We start from the raw sequence: 26,076 nt of genomic DNA on the forward strand, positions 1-26,076 counted from the left end.
CCTCTAAAAATGTGGTCTACAAAGACATCCTCACACCATCCAATGTCTCTGTCTTTGTCTCTCTTTCTCTTTCTCTCCTTAAAAATATAATGTTAGAGAAAAACATTGCACTATTTTATCAAGCCTCTGAATTTCCTGTCATTTATGCAACCTGATCATTTCCCAAGCTAATCGTTACAGTTTTAAAACATATTGACTCAAATCTAGTCACATGCCAAACGAGAACACCTCAGACATAAGTAGAATCCATTGCACATTAGCATAGTAACGGAAGACGGATATAGAGTGTTGGGCTACCTATTCTTTAACACTGAGAAGACATTTGTTCAATTTCTGGATCGAAAAATCGAATATGAAGCTTCCCACACGTAGCTTTCTACTAAATTAGAATAATCAAGTAGTGATAATGTTAACAACATTCATATATATATATATATATATATATATATATATATATATATATATATATATATATATATACATATATATATACATGTCACTTCGTATATCATCGTAGACGCTGAAATGTGACTCGAGTCATGGAAACTTGCATTCATTTTCCTCAAATGAGAATTAAATGGCTTAGGTATCAGATTGCCCTTAAGCAAGTCTAAATCCACTTTGTTAGAGCTGCCACAAAGACCATCTAGATAATTAAATATATATATATATATATATATATATATATATATATATATATATTTCTTTATATGGTCTGCTAAATTTTAGATCACTTTTCTAACAAAACATCTTCCCATTCAACAGCGAATGTTTTTTCTTAGTAAGAGGTGTCGAATAAATAATCGTCTCTGTTATTTTTACACGCTGTTGACTTCCTCTTTCCTCTCCGCTTTTGAGGTTATTTTTTTCTCTGCTGTTTTCCTTTATATCCATTGCTTGACCAGTTACTTTCAGTATTGATTGCAACATTCTTCCTCTAAATAAGTAAAGAACACCAAAAAAAAAACAGGATAAAGAAGACTCATAGGAAATATATTAATTTCTTTTCCCTAAAGAATTTGTGACTGAGTTAGGTTCAAAGTTAAAGACAGTGGTTTGACAGATTCGGCTCAGAAACTGTTAATAAGTCATATGTATATATATACTTCAGTATATATAAAGGGTAGCAAATCTTTACAAATTTTACTACCAGCGGCCTAGCATGTATAAAAAAGTCAATAGACGACATATTCAATATAAAAAAAAAGAATAATTACTAGTCAAGTAGTGGGTTCAATATAAACGAAGTTACACTTACCCAAATTATTATGTGCTGTTTGTCAGTTAGAAATTGTTATTATACATGAATATGTGATATTCTGAAGTCGGCGAGTTAGCAGAAATGTTAGCACGCTGGGCGAAATGCTTAGCGGTATTTCGTCCGTCTTTACGTTCTGAGTTCAAATTCCGCTGAGGTCGACTTAGCTTTTCATCCTTTCGGGGTCGATAAAGTAAGTACCAGTTACGTATTGGGGTCGATCTAATCGACCCTCTCCAAAAATTTAGGGCATTGTGCCTAGGGTAGAAAAGAACAAATATGAAGCTCACACAGCAAAGCGACTAGGTTTCAATTCAAATCATCATAAAAAGAAATAAGTACAAACATTACTTTTATAATTACCATGTTTGGTCTCTCGAACAAAAGCTATCAGCGATTTACACGAACACATTTGTGCCTCTACACTGTGCAAAACCAAAGAAAAGTCTTCTACCGTTAAAGATGCAATAAATTGGATAAATGTGGGATTTAGACACGGAAATGAAAATGACAATGACGAAACGGAAGTAATTCATTTATTCTATCTAAGAAAAGATCAATATATATATATATATATATATATATATATATATATATATATATATATATATATATATATATATATATATATATATATATATATATATATAGATAGATAGATAGATAGATAGATAGGATGATAGTGGTCATCCCTTATACACGTATATATATATATATATATATATATATATATATAGTGTATATCTATATGTGTGTGTATATATATATATATATATATATATATAAATATATATATATATATACACACACATATACATATACACTCACACGTATATGTCCCTTTCCTGCCTGTGGCTCTGCATATATATGTGTACACATTCACACACAACACTTACACATATATATTTATGTGTGTATGTGTGTGTAAAGACATTTATGCGTGTGTATAAACAGCTCCTGCACATTTTCGCTCAATCAGGTTTCACTAAAATCATCATTGTAAATTCAACGTGACGGTAGAAGTAATATACTTAAAGAGCGTACATAGGTAGAATCTGAAACTGCTTCAATATAAAGCCTAATTATTTTGTATAAACACACACACACATACACGCACACACACACGCACACACACACACGCACACACACACGCACACACGCACGCACGCACATATGAATCACAGAACGAGAAAATAAAAAGAGAAGATACATAAATACCCGGAGGTCCTTTAAAGTTTACCTTTACAAGATCTTTAATAGAGCTTTTTTTTTCTCTTTTCCTTTTCAATCAAGCAAAGAAAATAAGCTTTGTGAATTAGAATAACAGAAGCCAATATAAGCCAATATGTAGTATTGCGACTAGTCTGAAAGAGATAGGACCGTCGGAAAAAAAAAGAAAAGGAAAAGTATTTAAAAAAATAAATAAATGAGAAAACAATTGAATGTTAGAGAAAATAACAGTAGCCGCGGGAATAAGATAGCGAAGAAGTTTACTCCTTTTGACACCGAAGATGAATGATTAGAAGAAGAAATTTTAGGAAGTACTGAACGGAAATATCCAAATATAGGTTATACGGTGTGTCATTGTGAGGCAAATGTGATATTTGGTTCATAGCACTCCGATCGAAAACAGACGTAAAATGCTGATGTTTCAAACATGACATGTACTTAGTAAATTAGTTCAGAGTAGTTTGTAAAGTTCTAGGCAGCTTATCATGTTACGATAGATGCATTCAGCGTCAAACTCGATTCTTCATTTCTTGTTGTGAAATTTTTTTATTATTATGTAGAAGTTATTAAGGGTGGAATAATGATTCATTGGAACAGTTGTCGAGTGCAACGTGTTTGAAATTAACCACTAGAACTATGCGATTCTCTTGCTCAATCTCTAACTTCCAGCCAATTATTTTTGTGATATGCATTCTTTCTTTTTTTCCTATTAGTTTGTAGTCTATGAACGTCGTCTTTGATATCTGAAAGATTGAATAATATATTGGTTTCAAATTTTGGCACGAAAAACGGGAGAGGGGTTAATTCGATTAAATCGACCCCCAGTTTTTTACTGGTACTTATTTTATCGGCACCTAAATGATAGTATATTATTTTCTACTTTAGGTACAGGGGCCTAAATTTTGGAGGAGGGGGCCAGTCGATTAGATCGACCTCAGTACGCAATTGGTACTTAATTTATCGACTTCGAAAAAAATGAAACGTAAAGTCGACCTCGGTGGAATTTGAACTCAGAATGTAAAGACAGACGAAATACTGCTAAACATATCGCCCGGCGTGCTAACGATTTTACCAACTAGCCGCCTTATTTTGAATAGTATATTAACACTGCTATGTTGTTTAAATTACAAAATTTCATTTTTTTAATCATTGTTTCTTTTCAAAACTATTCTTTTCCCTTTCATTTTATTAATTCTTTGACTAATGGAATTTCTTTAGACTTAAGTTAATACGGGGTGGCCCAAATGTCACCCGACAGTAAATCAAAATTCCATAAATACTCAATATTCAATTCTATTTATTCATTTTTGTTTATTCATTCCAATTATGAATGTTTAATAATTGAATGCTGTTAGTTAAAATCACCGGGTTTTTTTGGGGTTTTTTCCCCAACATTTGTCTATTTATTAGCGAAGTCTCATATGAAATATTTTTTGTTTTAATCTTGGAATTAAATGGGTTTTGATTTGCTGTCAGCTAACTTTTGGCCAACCCCGTATATTGGTATTTAGATATTCTAATTACCACAGGGTTTAACGAATTTTGGTGAGTGAAACATTATGAAAAAAATATTTAAATTTTGGCATGACTCAAAGCTCAGCAACGACATAGCGATGTAAACGCGGCTGGACGAATTCTTCGAGTCAAGATCATATTATTATTACCGTCAAAGTATTGATAAGCAAGTGGGACATTGGCAACAAGTCATATAAAATGAAGGATACTATATTTTTTTGATCGATTTGTTAAAACTATGGATGAAAAAAATAAATAAAAGTCCAAACAAATGGTAAAACAAAGAATCAAATTCACCTTACAACCAAATACATGCATATATATCACACATGTATGCATATATTTGTGTGTTTGTAGTATTATAGTCAAGACTGTTTCGCTGTGCGCAGTTATGATTGTATTATTTCGGCCATGACAATACACTGAACATGATTAACCATAGATGACAACATACATATAGAATTAGGTGGAGCATATAAAAATTTGAGGGCAGAGAAAAATCACAACAGAGAGTTACCTTTTCGCATACATACATACATACATACATATATATATATATATATATATATATATATATATATATATATATATATATATATATATATATATATATATATGTATGTATATATATGTCTCATGCTAGGGGAGGGAATGCGACTCTACCAAGCGACCCTTTTAAAAACAGATTTTTAAAAGGGTCGCTTCGTAGAGTTGCATTCCCTCGCATTCGGTACAATGTGTTTATTATATTAGTTTGACTTTTAGAGTCCCTCCTAGCGTGAGGCATTTATGTATAGTAATGCCCTTAACATACATAAATATATTTAAATGGAATAATTAATATTTTTTCCCTTATGAGGTTTTTCACACTAACTACTTGATAAATTCTTCTAAAGATTTTATCCTATATTTAAATTGCATATATATATATATATATGTGTGTGTGTGTGTGTGTGTGTGTGTGTGTGTGTGTGTGTGTGTGTGTATTTGTATACGTATGTATATGTATATATATATATATATATATATATATATATATATATATATATATATATATATATATATATATATATATATATATAATCATACATATATATATTCACACATCTACATATACACATATATACATATACATACGTGTGTTTGTGTCTCTCTGTGTGTTATGTGATAAGGTGAAGAGTTTGTTGTCAAATATTGGCATCAATCGTTTGGGGATATCGATTTCTCTCAATGAAAATCAAGATCATATAAGTTTATGACGCAAGCGTAATTGACATGTCATGCCATAGATATTTATCAAACGAAGTGTTACATGCTCGAAATTTGGCCGTTGCTCAATATCTGGGGAATCACCGTCAGACATAATAGCTAATCGTTTACAAGTGATGCAGACCAAAGGGAGGGAGACGTTATAGAAATTCCTATCCCAAAATCACATGACAAAAGTACAATATTTTCAATGCCTTCAATTACAGAATTTAGATGGTTGTTAATATAATTATATTTTCCTTAGAAAGATACATTCTACAGGTATAGCTCTGTGGTTAAAAAGCTCGCATTACGGCTACGTGGCTGCTTTTTATTGTTTTTGATATTTTTCATTTTTTTTTTTCCTTTTTAGAATTCAAATCCGTTACGCGGTACCTTGGACAAGTGTTTTCTAATACAGCCTCGGACAGACTAATCATATCCAAGTGAATTGGGTAAAAAGAAACTGAAGACGTCCGTCGAGTGCATGCGGATATATCACGGACTCTCCCGTCGTTAGACGACGTAGGAAGGTTCAGCAATTTCTCGTCGAACAACCACACCGATCATTTGTTGATAGTGATCAAATGTTTGTGTTCCCATAAGCTCGATTCTGCCATCAAATCGACATCACCTGTACAGGTGCACCTTGTGCCGTATGTCATGTGACGAAATGATTGTAGAGGAACGTGAAATGAAGTTCTTTGCTTAAGAATACAACGCAATGCCCAGTCTGGGAATCGAAACTCCGATCTCGCTATCGTGAGTGCAACACTCTGACAACTAAGCCATTCGCTATCACATATGTAGATGTGTGTATGTGTGTGTGTGGTGCTTTGTTTACGTCTCTATAACTTAGTGTTTCGGCAAAAGAGACAGAATAAATACTAGGGTTTAAACAAATACGTACCGAGGTCAATTTCTTAGACTAAACGTTTCAAGTGCTCCAGCATGTCCGCAGATCAATGACCGAAACAATTAAAAGGCAAAATTCTCAAAATTTTACACTATACTTGTTACTTGATTTGCTTCTCTATATTTATTTCTTTCCTAAACTTTATTTTTAAAGTCTGTAGTTTGCTTTGCTACTTCGACTGTTCTTGAAATTGATTGTTGTTATTGTTACAATATTTGGTCCGTTTATATCTCTTTAATTCTTAGTGGTAAGATGTTTACATTATCGGAGTTTCAAAGAAATTTCTTTCACACTTCACGTTTACAAGCTTAGTAAAATAACAAATCTCAAAAACCTAGGTCTTTTAGCTTTAATTGAAAATGAGTAAATAAATCACACGAATACAGTTTTTCAGTTGACTATTTTATTTTCTTAAACTCTGGTATAATAAGTCAAAAGCAAAAGAAAAAGAATTAAACAAATGAAATTATATTATTAATGAGAGCAAAATCATTAGAGTTAATAAAGTTTCTTAATAAAAAGGCAAGAGATAGAACGTCGAGTTACAAGTTCATTAAAAATTTGGGAGATAGCATCACAACTGAGTCTGATATTTTGTTAATGCAGTGTCTACTTAAGACATGCTTAAAATGTCGGACAAAATGTCGAGATACTATAATATTCTGCAAAGATTATTCACAGATTTAGCGAATAAAAATATAGATTTTTATAGCACACCAATATTGGATTGTGAAGTTCAATCTATTTCGGTTGGCGTTTAATCTAGTATCACCTTCATGAATTCGATGATATGGGCTAAACTGTACAGCCAGATAATCGGATGTTAGTGCTGCGTTTACCATTCTTTGACATTAACGCATCTCTTTCTGGCTTCTAATATCTATCTATATATATATATACATACCTATATATATATATATATATATATATATATATATATATATATATATATATATATATATATATATATACATATACATCGGTATATGGTGAAGCAAATATTTTGCTGATTCCTTAATTATATGTATATATATACATATATATATATATATATATATATATATATATATATATATATATATACATACATACATATATATATATATATATATATACATATATATATATATATATATATACATATATATATATATATATATATATACATATATATATATATATATATATATATATATATATATATATGTATATATACATATATATATATATATATATATATATATATATATATATATATATATATATATATGTATGTATGTATGTATATCCATCTACCACTTCCGTTCACGAGGTTTAGTCGGCGCGAGGCTATTGCGTAAGATACGTGCCTGAGGTGTTACGCCCTAGAAATGAACCTGGAACTATGTGGTTGAGAAGCAAGGTTCTTAGCACACGGCCACACCTGCAACTGCATCATACACACATATATATATATATATATATATATATATATATATATATATATATATATATATATATATATATATTCGCGGTGAATCTATGTATATATTTATATATGCAAGCATATATATTTGTGCAAGTGCGCATGTGTACGCAAAATTGTATGCGAGTACGTATGTGTCTCTGTGTCTGTGTGATAAATGTTTTAGTTTCCTAAATTTCTTATAATGCATCAATATTAATTTTTCTTCCTCCAGTTTTGAAAATTTCTGTTTCTATAGTGAATTTTCCTCCGGTTGAAACCACGAAGAAGGAATGTTATATCCCTATTATATTTTCGCAGCGAAATTCTTCCACAAGATAGAGCAATCTACTGTAATTTCTTACAATCATGTTGAATGTTATGCATGTTCTTATCTCTTTCCGCTCTTCCATGTTGGAGGATTCATCGATGTGAAAATGATTGCTTCTGCTAACCTACTACAGTTTGTCTTTAACTTAAAGACTTTCGTGAAGAAAACTTGCTTATATATAAACCTGATTATCTTACGTTATGATATAGAAATCCTGGAGTGATATAAGCATAAATGGTGGTAAAGCTAGACACAAGAGCTAACAAAGTGCTTTTAGATTTGCCTCAATGGTTTTTCGTGAACTTCCTGTATCTCACTTAATTCTCTTTGGCAACACGAGTCATTGGCTTTTGACTTTTAATCATGCAAGATTTTTATTATATTGAAGCAGGTGTATTTAATGAAAGCATACATCTCAATGAAACTAGACGACAATGCATTGGAACTTGTACGTCTTTTCCAACTGTGTAAAGCCACTCGAGCAAAGAAAAGTGCTTAGCCAAAGAAGACTATATAGCGCAAGCACTGGATTTTGAGTTTCACATGTAAAATATCTTTAGTTATAATATATAATCTATTCGAGCGGTGTATTATGTCAGTGACTTCACTAAGCCACTTAAGATATCTTTTGAGACAATGGTATAATCAAACATACAGCACTTATCTAATATTTTGAAGAGCTCTTTACAGGCAGAATATTCCTGGCAGTACACCAGCCTGACGTCAGCTTCCTCTAAAGACACACCCTCTCTTTTCAGTGCTCCTATTACTACATCTTACATACTAGAATCCATAGCAAGTTATTTACACAAAGCTTCGCTCCTAATATTGTACCCCTTTAGAACTAATTTCCTCCATACATATTCCTAGCAACCACTACATTGCAACCATAAAAAATATTTGACTTCGTTAGCATTATCCAGTTTTATCTTCTCTCAATGGAAATCCAATTGACAATTTACTGTCCACCGGATTTAGTAATAAACAACAGGATCTATTATTCATCTGTCCTCCACCTGGAAAGTAGGATTAAATTCGTAATATACGAAAGTCCGCTTTCAATCACCGATAGAAAATATGTTTCAAAAGTTGGTACAACACGTTTATCTTAACGGCTGAAATTTAAGAAAAATATAGAAATAACTGTGACCTTCGGATTACTTTTAAATCTTTGGAGGAAAACTGGTCGAATGATTAAATGAAAGATATTAATGAGGAGTTATTTTAAAGACGAACTTATACTTAAGAAAAAGTCATCTTACTTTGTGAGTGATTTCAATACACGGAAACTGCATATATGTATAAGAATGCGTGTGTGTGTGTGTGTGTGTGTGTGTGTGTGTATGTGTGTGTGTGTGTGTGTGTGTTTGTGTGTGTGTGTGTGTGTGTGTGTGTGTGTGTGTGTGTGTGTGTGTGGGTGTGTGTGTTTGCGTATATGTGTGTGTCTAGGTGCTTGTGATTCTCCCCTTTCCCGCCAGGGCTTGAAAATGGGTGTTCGCTTGCTTGTATGTCCGTACATTAGCGGTTCAGCATAAGAGTCTGATAGAATATTTTAGAATTTGAACTGGGGTCGATTTATTTGGCTAAATCCTTCAAGGTGCTGACCGGTATATCCATATTCCAATGACAGAACAATTTAAAAAAAAAAAAGAAAACAGATGTATGATCGTTTAGGTTATACTTGAATCTTTTGCATTTGTTTTTATCTTTACTCACTTTCAAACTGTCTGCATTAAATTCCAAGTTTCAATTATGGATTTCGTCGAAATTAATATAAAGTTATATGAAAGGCTGTGTACTGTGAAAATTGTTAGGGTGTCGGAAAACATGACCTGATGTATTTCTACTGGCTCATAATAAATGATTTCAAATCCCACCAGAGCAAACTTTGCCGTTTATGCTTTCAGGGTTTATAATATAAAGCACAGATCAAGTGCCTCGGTAGATTATATTGACTAGTCTCTTCGCCTCATAATTACTGCAGACATATGTAGAGGGGACAATAGGAAAAACATAATATGTAATGAGCTTAATATTTTAGAACATTCATTTTGATTGTCGTCAAAAATATATAGAAAATGTAACACAGTAAATTCAACTACCTATATCATAAACGAAAGAAAGCCTCATTTATATACTTGTCTTGACAAGGGTAGTTGATATCAAAGGTATTTACAGTGAGAAACTCCGAAGAATAGTTTTGGTATGTTGTAAATTAACCTAGTCATTAAACATGTCGAAGATTTCTCTATTTTGTGAAGATACGGAATATCTCGAAAACCTTCGAGAAATTAAAACAGCATTTCCGTGAAGAAAGAATAATATAATGTTCACAGCTTGAACAACTTTGATCGTGAGTCTGCGTTCAATACTGACTTGGCGCTAATCAACAACAATCTCACAAAAGAGTACTACTTCTCTAGCTGGACGGTACTCACGCTACCCATACCGATATTACAGTCAGCACAAAAAGCCACCCGACTGATTAACATTAAGTCACAAGGCAATACATTTCAGTATTTGGGCTGCAAGTGTGCTGCTCTTCCTCCTGCCATTTCTACCGCGCCAACAATGCACTCTGTTGATCAGAGCTGACGAGTCTCATACACAACTACAAGGCACTTCCGACCCACACGTTACTCCCCCGTCTCAACACCCAGACTCTCTCCACAGTCAGGCTCCAAACAAACCAATATGTCTGGACATGGAATTATATGCTATGACGTTGTCTTTCATCTAAGAATCTTCTTTATTTCCTAGAATTCTCGCAGTCCATTCACATCTAATTAAGAGACATAAACCACGTGGATCTCATCTTTATCGGAGGGCCTGCAAATGGAATGCGACAAAGCCTTCCTTTATAAAGACTAAGGTATAAGAATATAAGCATTAAGTAAAGATAACTTTCATTTATTTATTCTGCTATTATAACTTACAACAGTGAATTAGAAAACCATTTTATAAAAAGGTTTAGTCGATATAACTAATCCCCTGAGTATAACAGATACCTTTTCCAATGAACTCTAAATGAATTTTAACTGAATATACTCAAAATTAGAAGAAAATCAAAGCATAGAATGAACCTGTTGTTCTGTTCCTTCATTCCATTCGCCGCACTTCATAAAACATTTCATCGATTACAGTCAGATATGTTTATAGTATCTACATATTTTTATAAATCCCACAAGACAAAGGACATAATGGACGCCGACAGGAGGATTTTCACTCGAAACTGAGTTGGAGTAAACTTAATACCCCAATGTATTTGAGTCGGCAATCTATAGACGCGACTATCTCCACCGTCCCAAAGGTTATATAAATGGAGCTTCTGTTCATTAATTTTCATTATTATGGACTTGTTTAATAGTTTAATATAGTAGTGTCTCAGTATTGAACAATTTACTTGATTCCACGGCAAAAACATCATAGTCCTGCGTGATTTTGCGGCAGTATGTGTGTATGTGTCTATACATATGTACATACATGCATACATACATACATACATATATATATATATATATATATATATATATATATATATATATATATATATATATATATATATATATATATATATATATATATATGTCTATATTTACGTACACACATACATATATATATATATATATATATATATATATATATATATATATATATATATATATATATATATATATACAGAGACAGACAGACAGGCAGATATTTGCATACGTACGCATATATACATATGTGCGTGCGTGTGTGCGTGTATGTGCGAAGAGAGACAGCGGGGGTATAATGAGAGCCATCGTATCTTTTTTTCTGTGATGTATGTACACTTTAATCCCTTGTGTTCCTACCCATTTTATGTAGGTCTAACGTCTATCTCATTTTGAAGTTTTGTCGTATTAATATCATAACACATTTCTTGCTTTCATTGAATTTTATTTTCTAAGTCATATTCTCAAAAGAATATTTATTAAATGTGAGCATAACATAAAGAGGAAGAGTGTGTCTGAGGAAGAAAAAGAGAAATAGACACTGAAAAAAAAAGATAAAAAGAAAATGAGAAAGTAAAACACTTTTATATTGTATATTGTAATATTCGTTTTTATATTTGCCTATAAACATTTAGTTTTTTTTTTTTTACCTCGAATAGCTTGTTGTAATATGAATAATATACGTATTCATTTCTTTGTCAGCTTCATAATAGTAGATTTAGATGTTTGCTTCTGTACGCAGAATCAACTCATTCTAACACATTTCAATACAAACGTGTGTGTGAATAGATGTCTATACAGATGCGTTTGTATGTATCATCATACACTGTCGTGCGTATACATATGAATGTAAGTATGTGTGTATGTATGCGGACCGATGTGTGTCTTTATCATCACTATTTGTATGTGTCTTATATGTATAGTGGTGATAATCAAATCTATGATGTATTAAGGTGTGTACTAATGAGATTTCAGACAAGGCTTAATAAATGAAAATTACACTATGTATATCGTTTACTTTTTAATCCATCTTCATTAAAGCATTGCATTCTTTGATGTCGAACTTGTGGCAAAGTTGATCACTACTTTATTCCCCAAGGATATTTATTTGTCATCCAACACCTTGCATGTATGTATATGTATACATATAAATATTTTTATATATATATTTATGCATATGCGCACATATACATATATACACATATATATATACATATATATATATGCATATCTATACATATATATATATATACATATATATATACATATATATATACATATATATATATATATATACATATATATATATATATATATATATATATATATACATATATATATATATATACATATATATATATATATATATATATATATATATATATATATACATATATATATATATATATGTATATATATATATATATATATATATATATATATACATATATATATATATACATATATATATATAAATATATATATATATATATATATATATACATATATATATATATATATATATATATATATATATATATATATATAAATATATATATATATATATATAAATATATATATATATATATATATATATATATATATATATATATATATATATATATATATATATATATATAGATAGACACATATTTCATAATATTTAGAGTAAAAAGAAACATATGATGATTGTTGATATCACTCGGGAGGTGACCTAAATTTTCTAGATATAAAATTAAGTGAATAAAATCAAAATGGTCATAATGAAAATTATTATGAACTTGAAGTTTAATATTTTGATTAATCTTGTTTGTAACACATTAGATATTGATACCAAGATTCACAACATAATGCAATCATTTACGAATTCGAACATTCTAAAAAAAAGCCTAAATAACACAGTTTCCATGAGGTTCAGTATTTCCCATCTGAAACTTAGGAAGTCACATGGGAAGTAATGAATGTCTTGCATTTTCCGAAGTTACAAGCCACTCAGGTGACTGTACTATAATGCTAGAGTGAAGAACAAATCAGTAACTACACGTTTATATATGTTTTAGGGTAACCCACTATTAAAAGATTAGACGAAGTATAACATGATGGATAACTAGTTTGAAACCGCCAGCTTCTATATCCAGTGCATAAATTCACATTCACATTTACAAACACAATGGTTGGTGCATTTTGTTTAGTAAATAAACGCATAATAGAGACAATTTGGATAAGCTAAGGTTTTCAGAGAAAGGAATCAACCAACTCCTGCGTTACAAATACAATTTGTAAGTAGAACAATAAAAATGTGCAAGACTTTTCTTAAGTTTGAAATGTGACATTCCTTGTTGTTATCTACATTCCACCGATGGAACTTTGTATTGTTTTCTTAGAAAGCAACTCCTTCAGAGGCAGAATTCAAATAATGGAAAACAGAAGAAAACCTACATACATACATACATACATACACCGGTCCTTTCTCTATTGGCAAAGAATTTTGAAATAAACGTAATAATGACATACATAAAAACAAGCAAAAATACCCTGTTGTAGATGTTGAAATTCCAAACAAGCAGCCTTGGATCTAGGTTAGAAACCGACTCTTTCTCTATTAGCAAGAAATCTTGAAATAAAACTGCATAATGATATACATACATACATACATACGTACATACATACATGCCAACTGGCCACTATAAAAACAACAACAACAACGGTAATAATGATAATAATAATAATAATAATAATAATAATAATAATAATAATAATAATAATAATAATAATAATAATAATAATAATGATGATGATGATGATGATGATGATGATGATGATTTTTATCAATGAAAATATCAAACGTATTATTTGTCTTCTGATTGGTAGAGTTTTACATGTGTCCAAATCTGTTCAAAGGGAAATGAATCAATGGATGACGTAATTTATGATAATGATCGTTATGTCAACGAAGAATTTTACTCTGTATAGTCCAACCTGGAAGATCTCAGAATACCAGCCCATGTTACCCCATCTGCAATTTCAAATGTCCCGACTGCTACCATTTTGAACTGAACTGAAGTTCTTTCTGTTTTTTTTGTTGTTTTTTTTCGCCGTTATACTTTTGTAGTTGTAATGACTGAAGCATTTCTAAAGCCTTTATAAAGCATTTCATATAATTTCTTTATTAACTGAAAACAAATGGAAAGAGAAATCCTTATTTCAAAGGATCATAAAAATATCCATTTAATTTAATGCTGAAATACATTCGTGGGAAAGCATTTTGGGAAAGCATAAAAAGAAATAAATGGTTATAATGAAATACTCATATCACAAAACACATTTGATTTAATGCACATGTTCGCTTTCGTTCAGGGAAACTAAACAGGAAAACCAAAGAAGAAATCCGATTAGTTTTGCTTGAAGGTAGCAAGCTCTTGAATATTTGAGCATCTTTGATTCTTAGTCACCGTATTCGTAACGGTACAAAAAACTTATATAGTTATAAAGAATAAGAAGTTTTGAATGGTACAACAATGCACTATAAATTAAAAAATGGACAATATACCTATTGTAATTTAGTTATCTGAAGAAGGAATTGTATTCCGAAATATCATCGGACTATAGATAACTAAATTACAACAGGTATATAGTCCATTTTTTCCTAATTTAAGAATCAATAGAGCAACCGAGTAAAGATCAGCAGTAAATGATTTCCAGAAACACCAAACGAATACAATTTACATTAGTGTCTATCCTTGTGCCTACAAATGTGTTTCGGTGTTTGAGTATGTAAATACGTGTGTGTGCTTATGTTTGCATGTGTGTGTGTGTGTATGTCTTTGAGATCCTCTTATAGTTAATCATATCTTTATAAATGTATCGTTATTATTTGGAATGTTTTAAATGCATTCGATTTTATGCAATGATTTCTTATAGATTGATGACGTCACACAGTTCGGCTGAGGCACGCAATCGATAAAAACAATCCTAGTATTTGCTTGGATTGTGATCATTTTTTTCCCCTGGAAATTCAAAAGTATGTCGATTCAGAACGTAAGCAACAAAACTAAATTTAGCAATGCATTTTGTCCGTCACTCTACTGACTCTAATAAATCACTGCCCGTTTATTTCTATGCGATTAGTAATATGATATGCTAATGCTATAAGTATTTTCTAGTGTTTACAACCAATGTATTCCCTGCATATTATATTAGTATTTTTCTTTACTTAGCATAATGTGGTTAGAAGGACGATAAAATGTACTAGTTTTTTTCTAGATATAGAGAGAATATTTCTAATAGATGGATTACGCCACACAATTCGGATGAATAGAGTTGTGTACGTAAGATATTCCGGCTTCCGGTTTATTCCTCTGCCGTTACGATGGACATAAGCTTTCTGCCATATTCACACCTCAAATAAATTCTGCCATATTCACACGTCGAGTCAAATTCATTAGATGCACACTGTGAAGGAGAAGATGAGGTGGAACGCTACGCTAATCGTTTGGTAGATTTAAATTCATTAACTTGATAGTTTGGTACACTGGCGCAGTTCATTCCACTGCAAGAATTCCTTACATGTCTAAGTAGATCTACCAATCAATTTTCGAAAGTCTTCAGTAGATCATAGGCCCTGCCCTTAAATCTCCAATTGAAACATTAAATTAAAATAACAAAACTGAACACTTTACTCAATAGTATACTCTAGAAATGTTTCTATGTACATATACTCGTGTATGTGATTTCATATAAATGTGTGTGTTTGTAGGTTTGTTTATTTAATAAAAGGTAGAATTTTTATTACAAATTATTGAAAAGTTCCTCATAGTGCTCTATGATATACATACATACAAACATACATACATACATACATACATACATACGTATATATATATATATATATATATATATATATATATATATATATATATATATATATATGTGTGTGTGTATGTATATGTATGCATATGTATGTATATGTATATGTGTATGGATATGTATATGCATATCTATGTATATGTATATATATGTATATGTATATATATACATATATATTTATATCCATATACATACATATAGATATACATACACACAAACACATGTATATAAAGACCAGACGAGCACACACCAATCCTCACGCAAATAGGTATATATGCATTTTACATACACAGACATATTTGAGACATATATATATATATGTGTGTGTGTGTGTGTGTGTGTGTGTGTGTTTGTGTGTGTGTGTGTGTGTGTATGTATATTCATATTTTGCATATATATGTCTGCGTGTGTGCGTTTGCTATATATACATTTTTAAATATATATACATATATATATATATATATATATATATATATATATATATATATATATATATATATATATATATATATATATATATATATGCTTAAATGCATACATAAGTCTCTGTAATTCTTAAGCATGTATATGTTTGTTTTTTAGTATATGCGTGTGCGTGTGTATCTAAGAGAGCGTGTTGTTTTCGTTAGCTATGTCAATAGTGTAGATGGCATAAAACATGAAAGCATCTTTGCGTCGTATTTGTAGGGGAAATGGCTGCTGTGAATCGCTGGCACAGCGGACGATTTATTTTCATAGCGAATGCTTACATGGTGTTGTTTTGTTTTGTTTTGTTTGTTTGTTTTCTTTCTCCCTCTTCTTCGAAACCTGAAGACGTTTGAATAGTGGAATGAAAGATACTGTTTCTTGCTTCTAACAATCTCGACGTTGACTATTTTTGCACACGGTAAGGCACTTATCTTCGTGTTTATTATTTTTTTTTTAAAAATTTCTTGTTATATTTATAAACAAGATGATTCCGTGCAGGTCAATAGGGTTACAAGAATTGTGGGTGAATGTTGTTAGTAGTGTAACGTGGCGTGTCGGCAGAAAAAAATAACGGCATGGTTAAATCGTCAAACTCGGTTTCAGGTCTTTTTCGTTCTGTGTTCAAAATCTAACTTAAGTCTATTGATTTTTTTTTTTTTTTGCAGTCGAATAAAACCTATGTTTAGAAGTTATTTGTAAAAGTACAAGCAATGTAGTTTAGATGTAGTACTCATTCAGAAGAATTTTGTTTCAGTTTCCGGATTTAGCGTTGTGCTATGTTCTTCAGTAACACACTTTATTTCACGTTGCTCCAGTTCATTCAGCTGTGAGTATAATGCTCTCAATCGCTTATACGCCACGAAAACCAGGTAACCGGTCCTACGTGTCATAGGACTTGAGATAGTAACACCCAGTGGACTTATTTACTAGAGAATGTTTAATCCCCAATACACCAGCTTTAAACAAAAACAAAAAGTACCGTAAAACGGTCGTCTGGCAAGCAGTAGATACTCGGTCCGAATCTCATCAGTCAATACGTTGCTTTTTGTTCTCCTTCAATTTCATTTTTATATGGTTTAGAAAATCCGTTGTTTTGTTATTTGATGCTATCCAGAGGTTAATTTAATTGATTCGACCCATTAACTTGTAAAACAACTAGACACATATTTGGTGGCAGATATCTATCATTAGGCGATAAGATTTCAGCTATTCTTTCAACTGAAGTACCTATTCCAGAGTTAAAGTATGGCTGGCATTGTACTCCGCAGAGCTGTGCACTCTGCAGACATTTGCACTCTGCAGACATTTGCACTCTGCAGACATTTGCACTCTGCAGACATGTGCACTCTTGTAGTAACTGTAATGAAAGATCAGTGTGACACAGTATAACGAGGTTGTGTCTTAGAAATACAGGGGAATCCATTTGGCGGGCTTCTGTACATTTTCTGTGTATCAAATTTCACTTACATAGAACGGATCGATCCGAAACTATTGAATGTGGCAATTGCCAAAGATGCGATATAGTGGGTTCGAGACCTGGTCCTCGTCGTTGCGATACCATATAAACAACAAAAGAGAATAATATTATTATTGATGAGGCGGCGAGCTGGCAGAAACAGCAGTGACATTTCATCGGAATTTACGTTCTGAGTACCAGCCGAACACTGGGGTCAATATAATCGACTTTGCCACCCCTCATAATTACTAGTCTTGTGATAAAATGTGAAAGAAACAGAGAATTTGATGTTACATCTATTTAATTTGATTTATTAATAATTTGTTAACCTGTTTCTGTAGATATCATTCAGATTCACATAACGATAAACATGCAGTTACTTGAAACGAAAAGTATGACATTTTATATAGAGATAGATAGACATACAAACATACAGACAGACAGACAGACAGACAGATAGATAGATAGATAGATAGATAGATAGATAGATAGATAGATAGATAGATAGATAGATACATACATATTCATACACACGAGTATTTGTATGCACACACACATAATGAAATTCGACTATATATGAAAAAAATTAATGAATATAGCATACGTAATGAAATGCGATGCCTTTTAGGAAAATAAGTTTCTTTTGAAGTCTAAAATATAGCAGAATCAAATGAAATTTAATATAATTGTGTTGTTTAGTCCATGGTCAGAGACTCTCCATTAGAACCGTATCATCTGTTTTCATACAAAAAGTGTATCTAGGATTACATAATCCATTATATGTTTACTTTTGCAAGACAATGAGATGCGTTTTGAGTGAGATTCCATGGCTCTTTTTTCTAGAAGATCAAAGTCTCTTGTAGACGACCGTGCGTTACCTGGAATACTGTCAATACAGTAAATGGGTTTGGCTGATTAATTCGATCACAAAATATAAATCGTTTCTTTGACTTAGAAATAACGAAATGCAATATTACCTTTAGGATAAACGCGACGAGCTGGCAGAATCGTTTGCAACTCCGAAAAATTGCTTAGCAGTAATTCATCTTTACATTTTAAGTTCAAATCCCACTGAAATCCACTTACCCTTATATCCTTTCGGGGTCGATAAAATAAGTACTAGTAGAGCACTTGGGCCAATGTAATCCACTTCCCCCTCCCCAAAACTGCTGGCCTTGTACCAAAATTTGGAACCAATGTTACGTTTAGGAGGTCTATTGAAATCAGAAAGGACTGGACAACACTAAGCCGAGTGGTATTTGATTGATCGTTCATATATTTATGGGAATACTGTAATCATAAACTGTCAACTATATCGAAAATCGACTGCAGTATGTAAATCTATTTATTCAGTATTTATTCAACCAACAAAGGAAACTTTAGCTTGTTGAGCTAATCTAGAATTAAACGCAAAATTCTCTTCAAAATATACTTTTATATAAAGATAGACATAACACAATGGAGTTTTCGACACAGAAAAATGCAGCATGGTCATGAACGGAACATATAAATCTGTTCTGTTAGATTTAACAAAGTTTAAACATCAACAACTAATATTTTCGGAAAATAGAAAGAAAGAAAGAAAGAAAGAAAGAAAGAAAGAAAGAAAGAAAGAAAGAAAGAAAGAAAGAAAACACTTCTACTCGATCGAACGATCACATACTGAAATCACAACATACTCTTCTAGAAAGAGTAGTCCATGTTGGAGAACGTATTCGGCAGAAAGTTATGCCTGAATGAAAAGTCACCCTAAAACTTCTTCGATACTAAATTTATTCGATCAGGACTGGTGTTGAGCTAATCACCATGAAGTATTTGTTTCATTGATCCAGGGTGGTTAAAACGCCAGGTCATGTTCGGAATGTCTTGAAATCACAAAGATATGTAACACTAAATATTCATCATTAATTGACTTTATCTTGCACTTGCGTGTTGAACACAAAAACAAACGCATCCCATATACAGCATCGTAGCTGGTAGAGAGTAATAGAGCGAATCTTTTATGGGGGCTCACTTTTCGGCTTGCTGTGTAAGGCTATATAGGATGTATTGCCGAAAGAGCCAGACCAGATATCACACACTCTAGCTACGTCACCGCACATACAACTGTTATCATTGTGGCTCGAAGCAAATGATAACTAATGTTATTACAGCAACAGTGCAACCATTAGTACTTATATCGTCATCTCTTCTTAAAGCGCAACATAATCGAAAAAAAAAAATCATCTGAGGTTCACAGTTGCCTCTTACTTGAAGAAACCTCGAAGATACCAGTATGAATCGATTAAATCTACTCCTTCACTTTTCTGCTCCGTTATTTTATAGACACCGGAAGAATGAAATATAAAGAACTTAATACCAGAGCATATTTAATCGAGCGAACTAAAAGTATATCAAGGTCAGATGCAATAATGATTTATTAATTGTTTCCGTTATGTTGCTATATGATATCAACTTAGTTCCTTGTATAAGTAGACGAACGGAGATTTTTAAGAGTACTAACAAACAATGTAATGACTATAAACGAGAATAAAAAACTGGGTTACGAAAAGCTTCATTTCGTCTCTTACTGCTACATCATATCATACTGTACAGTTTTCATATCACTTTCATTTACAACTGGCCCCATTCTGTCCAGGGGTGCAATGACATCGAGCAAGTACACATGTCTGATCCACCCTTGTGCTGTCCTGTCGATATTTACACAGTAAACATTAAAAACCATCGTGTCTGTGACTACTGCTTGTATTTGACTGGTGCACTGACAATCAAACCTCCCACTATTTTAGTTCCCAATTACATACATGCTCACACGCTCACGCACTCTCGTTTATACATATATAGATACGTATATACACAAATGAGGATGTGCGGGGTGCGTAGTTATATAAATATGAATACATATTTACAAATACATAATCACAGTTACACTCACACACACACACACACACACCACGCACGCAAATACACACACAGACATATCTACAGAGAAATAGAGAGAGGGAGAGAAAGAGTTGGAAGACTAAGATCGTGGCAGAAGGATTGATATATGTGTGTGTGTGTGTGTGTGTGTGTGTGTGTTTATACATTATATATATGTATTATATATATATATATGTATATATATATGTATATATATATGTATATATATGTATATTTATATAGGTATGTATATATGTATATATATGTATGCATGTATATATGTATAATATATACATTAACATATATATATGTATATGCCTGTATGTACGTGTGTATGTATATATGTCCAGCGTGTGAGAGAAATAGAGATACATGTATTCAATTGTCGACACTGAAGCTCGCACATACATATATACATAAAAATATACTGTCTCATAAAACCATTTACACTTAAATACATTAAATACATTAACTACATATAAGTATATGTGTATTTTCGTGTATAAATATTTCTCCAGTCAACATTATTATTGGATTATATATACACTATTTTCTGTCGGGCGAGCAAGCGAACTTCCTGTAAGCTGGGCCCGTGACCTATTTTTGGCAAAAATATTGTTATTTATACGTCATTTGCTTTTAGGATAGACACGGATATGAAAAGTTGTTTTTTCTATTCCTTTTACAACAACTCTCACACTTATGGGTGGTTATTAGAGGATGAAGAAAATTTCGATAAAGAGTAAAATCTATTTACCAAAGTAAAGTGGCGGTCCTGATTAAGATTTTTAGCCCCAGGAAAACATATTTTCCAGTTGGCTACAGATGCACAACTGCGTCCTTATACCTCGAACAAGGGAGCTAATGTCCGCAATGCAGACCATGGTTTCTGCTTCTTTTTTTTTCTCTTCATCGGCATAGGATAACCGTTGGTTAGAGATGGCAGCACTAGGCCCTGTCAATAAAGAAAAGTTCTATCAATGCATCTTTCCGGTTGTAACACTCTAGTTCCTAAGTAGAGAACCTAAAATCTCTTCAGATTATACAAGACCATCTTTACAATGGCTGAATTGGATAACGTAATCTTACGCCTGAAACAATAATGGTAAACTGGTCACAGAGAGAGAGAGAGAGAGAGAGAGAGAGAGAGAGAGAGAGAGAGCGTAATAGGCCATATGTTTGCTCGGTTAAAATTGACCTGAAATTAAATAAACAATTATATTAACGCAACAATTTATCCACTAATGAATTTTTATATTGATTTCAAATTTAAGGCATATGGCCAGCAATTTTATAGAATGGGGCTAGTCGATTACATCGACTACAATACTCAACTGGTAATTATTCTATTGACCCGGAAATGGTGTAAAGTAATCTGGACCTCGGCGGTATTTGAAATTTATAGAAAGTAACGTCGGAAGAAATGCCGCTAAGCGATTTGATTTCCGACCAGCTCGCCACCTTTAATAATGAATTGACATCACAGTACACTATTGCACTATTTCACAGTATGTTTAGCGTGTCCTGTCTCTTCGTGGTCGAGACAAAAAACATTTGGTATTTCTTTTGCCCTGAAAGCCCTTATCAGAAATGTCATTACACATAGCGACATATACTAACAAATCATCGAGTGTTTCCAACATTATATCATCGGTTTCAATCTCATTGCATGGGGCTTTACTCTAGTGGCTTCTATCATAGCATTGAAAGAAATTTCGTTGAATGTGGTCAATGGCACCATGCTTGACTTTTGCGTTTACATTTAATCTATTACCTTGTTTAACACAACACACCTGCTGTGGGTGCCTTTAATCATTCTTCAATATAAATAGCATAAAGAAAGAAACAAGGGATGATGTAATCCTAAATAGCCTGTTTTAAATATAGACTGTGAGGTCACAACTAGAATGTTATTGAATCAAGGCTGACCTGAGGCCTGACAACAACAAATGCTCGTATTTATTCAATCGAGTTTCAACAAATAAAAGCAAGAAGGAATGAGTATCACACAGTCCTGTCTTTAACATTTCCTAACAAACATAGGCTACTTCTACTCCGATAATCGCCGGCAAGATGAGCTGTTTGGGTAACACAATCTCAAAGTATGTATTCATGTGACTTGACCACATGGAAAATTGTATTCCCATTAAAACTCCGAACATGAACTATATAATCCAACAACGAATGATGACTGCGGCTACGACGTCTGTGCTATCCGACTCGCTTGTTCTCTCAGTGGGGCATTTATCAAATTTGTAAGCTGGATTTCAGGACTGCTAGCAGAACGTTACTTTGCCTGCCTGGACGTTAGAGCCGACCGTCGGATGCGGTCAGTATTCGTGAGGGACGTGTTGAACTGATTAGTTGGAGCCGGCTCAACCCACCGCGGGTGAATGCCGCTGTGTGTTAAGTGCATAACCCTAAGAAAACTTACCAATATTCCATTCATACCCGATCTCAACGCACAACTTAGAATTAGATCATTGATTTCAACTCCTATTCAAAAACATGACGTGAAAATGGTACTTTCAACAAATAATCTCAGGTTTGCACCAATCAGTTTATCACTTCTGCTTTCATTTGACCTTCACAAACAGAATCCCACAAGTGACCGACTCATGGAATCACGACACAGCAAAATACAAAGCCCTGGGTCAAAGAATTTTTCGATTAGCAGATTTATGCAGATACAAATATGATATTTCCAATTCTCTAAACTTTGTACGGGTGCTTAAAGGAATACTTGTATACATCAATATATTCAACAACACGCACCGCAAGCTAACATAATAACTTCCACCAAGACGACCCTTACAAAACAAACATAAAATCTCATATACATGTGATGTAATCGTCGCCCCCCTACCGTTACATAGACATAGCTGCAGAAAGACTCCAACGTAAAGTGAAGTACATACATATATACCTGTCCCTAAACAAACAAATCTAAAAGTAGTACCTACGAAATCACCCGTCTTCATTCTTACAAACAGATTTAAGCAAGAAATAACAACATAAACATACAGTATAAAAGTATGACAGATGAACAGTAGATGGAATTACCTACAATGAATGCATGCATGCACGGAATGCAGACACAGGGTGCATGCAGAGTATGCACAGCACAGAATCAAAAGACCACACAGTCTTGCACATTACAACAAAGGACCTCACACTCTTTGCACATTTGTCTTGCAAATCAAAAATTACAACACTATTATTAAAACAATATATAACGAACTCCACCATAGACCACGTCATAACTGCTTTCGTTCTCAATGTTTCCAGCATAAAAATACAAAGCGTACAAAGTATGTGCAAGTGTATACACACACCAAAATCTTGCTGTCTCTCTCTTTCTTTCTATTTCTCTCTCTCTCCCTCTTTCTCCCTTTCTCTCTCCCTCTCTCTCTCTCTCTCTCTCTCTCTCTGTCTATATATATATATATATATCATTATAAATATACAGGGATTAGCAATTGAGTTGCTTCTCCAACATACTGAAAATTTAGAAATAGCAGTCAAAGAACTATCAGAGAAAATTTGTAGTTTGGAATCAGTAGTTCTTTGACTGCTATTTCTAAATTTTCAGTATGTTGGAGAAGCAACTCAATTGCTAATCCCTGTATATTTATAATGATAAATAGTCTTACCGATAAAGGTTTTTTTCATACTGAACTACTTGGCAGAATTGTTAATTATTAATTCTATTATTAATTGACGATTCTCTGCCCTTATTCTTGTATATATATATATATATATATATATATATATACCCTCTCTCACATATGTACATAATACACACGTATACACATACACAGAGATAAACATATATATATATATGGGTGCATATAAATGTACATCTATATATACACGCTCACTTGTATTATAAATGCATGTGTGCGCGTGAAAGTGCGTGTGGGAATCTCCCGGTGAGAACGACATAAGCGCGATCAGTATCAAAACAAAAACGTTGTTACTGAACAACCGACAAGAAGAATTCTTTTTGCGTGGAGGAAGTCAGTGCAGAGCCCACGACATTCTCACTTCCAAATTGTAATTTGAACCATACATACATACATACAAACATATGTGTGTGTGTGTGTGGGGGGGTATACACATACATGCATAAATCTATGTATCGATATATATATATATATATGAAATTGTGCGTGTAAATAGACATACGGTCGCTACTGTTATATTTAGAACCTCACGTAGATTATTATGATCCAGCATTTGGTGTAGTAGTTAAGAGCGCGGGCTATATATACTTCACTTTATCGTGCAGTTACTGTTAACCCCTCGTTCAGAGATTTAACATTGCTTGTTTTCACTTTTTCGATATCAGTGAATAACTTCACTGGAAAAAGACTTATATATTGCCAAGGGATTGTCATTCTCATCGAAGGTCGGCGATTATCGTACGCTGAAGAAGGGAAATAACCCTGAAACTCGGGTCCGTACGTATCGCAGATCAAGATGGGAAGGATAACTTCCCTTGGCAAAAATAGACAGGACACAGATATGTGTCGATAAGCCAGCTGGAGGAGATGTTCTCCTGGGGCTAAAACAACAGTAACATCCACCCTTAAGGGTCAGCCACATTTAAATGGCAAATATACTTCACTTTATCGTGCAGTTACTGTTAACACCTCGTTCAGAGATTTAACATATATATATATATATATATATATATATATATATATATATATATATATATATGTGTGTGTGTGTGTGTGTGTGTGTGTGCGTGTGTGTGTCTGTGCTTGTCCCCCCAACATCGCTTTACAACCGATGGTGGTGTGTTTACTTCCCCATAAACTAGCGGTTCGGCAAAAGAGACCGATAGAATAAGTACTAGGCTTACAAAGAATAAGTCCTGAGGTCGATTTGCTCGACTAAAGGCGATGCTCCAGCATGGCCACAGTCAAAATGACTGA

This window comes from Octopus bimaculoides, chromosome 1 (genome assembly GCF_046866305.1).
Source record: "Octopus bimaculoides isolate indiv1 chromosome 1, ASM4686630v1, whole genome shotgun sequence".
NCBI classification, from domain to species: domain Eukaryota; kingdom Metazoa; phylum Mollusca; class Cephalopoda; order Octopoda; family Octopodidae; genus Octopus; species Octopus bimaculoides.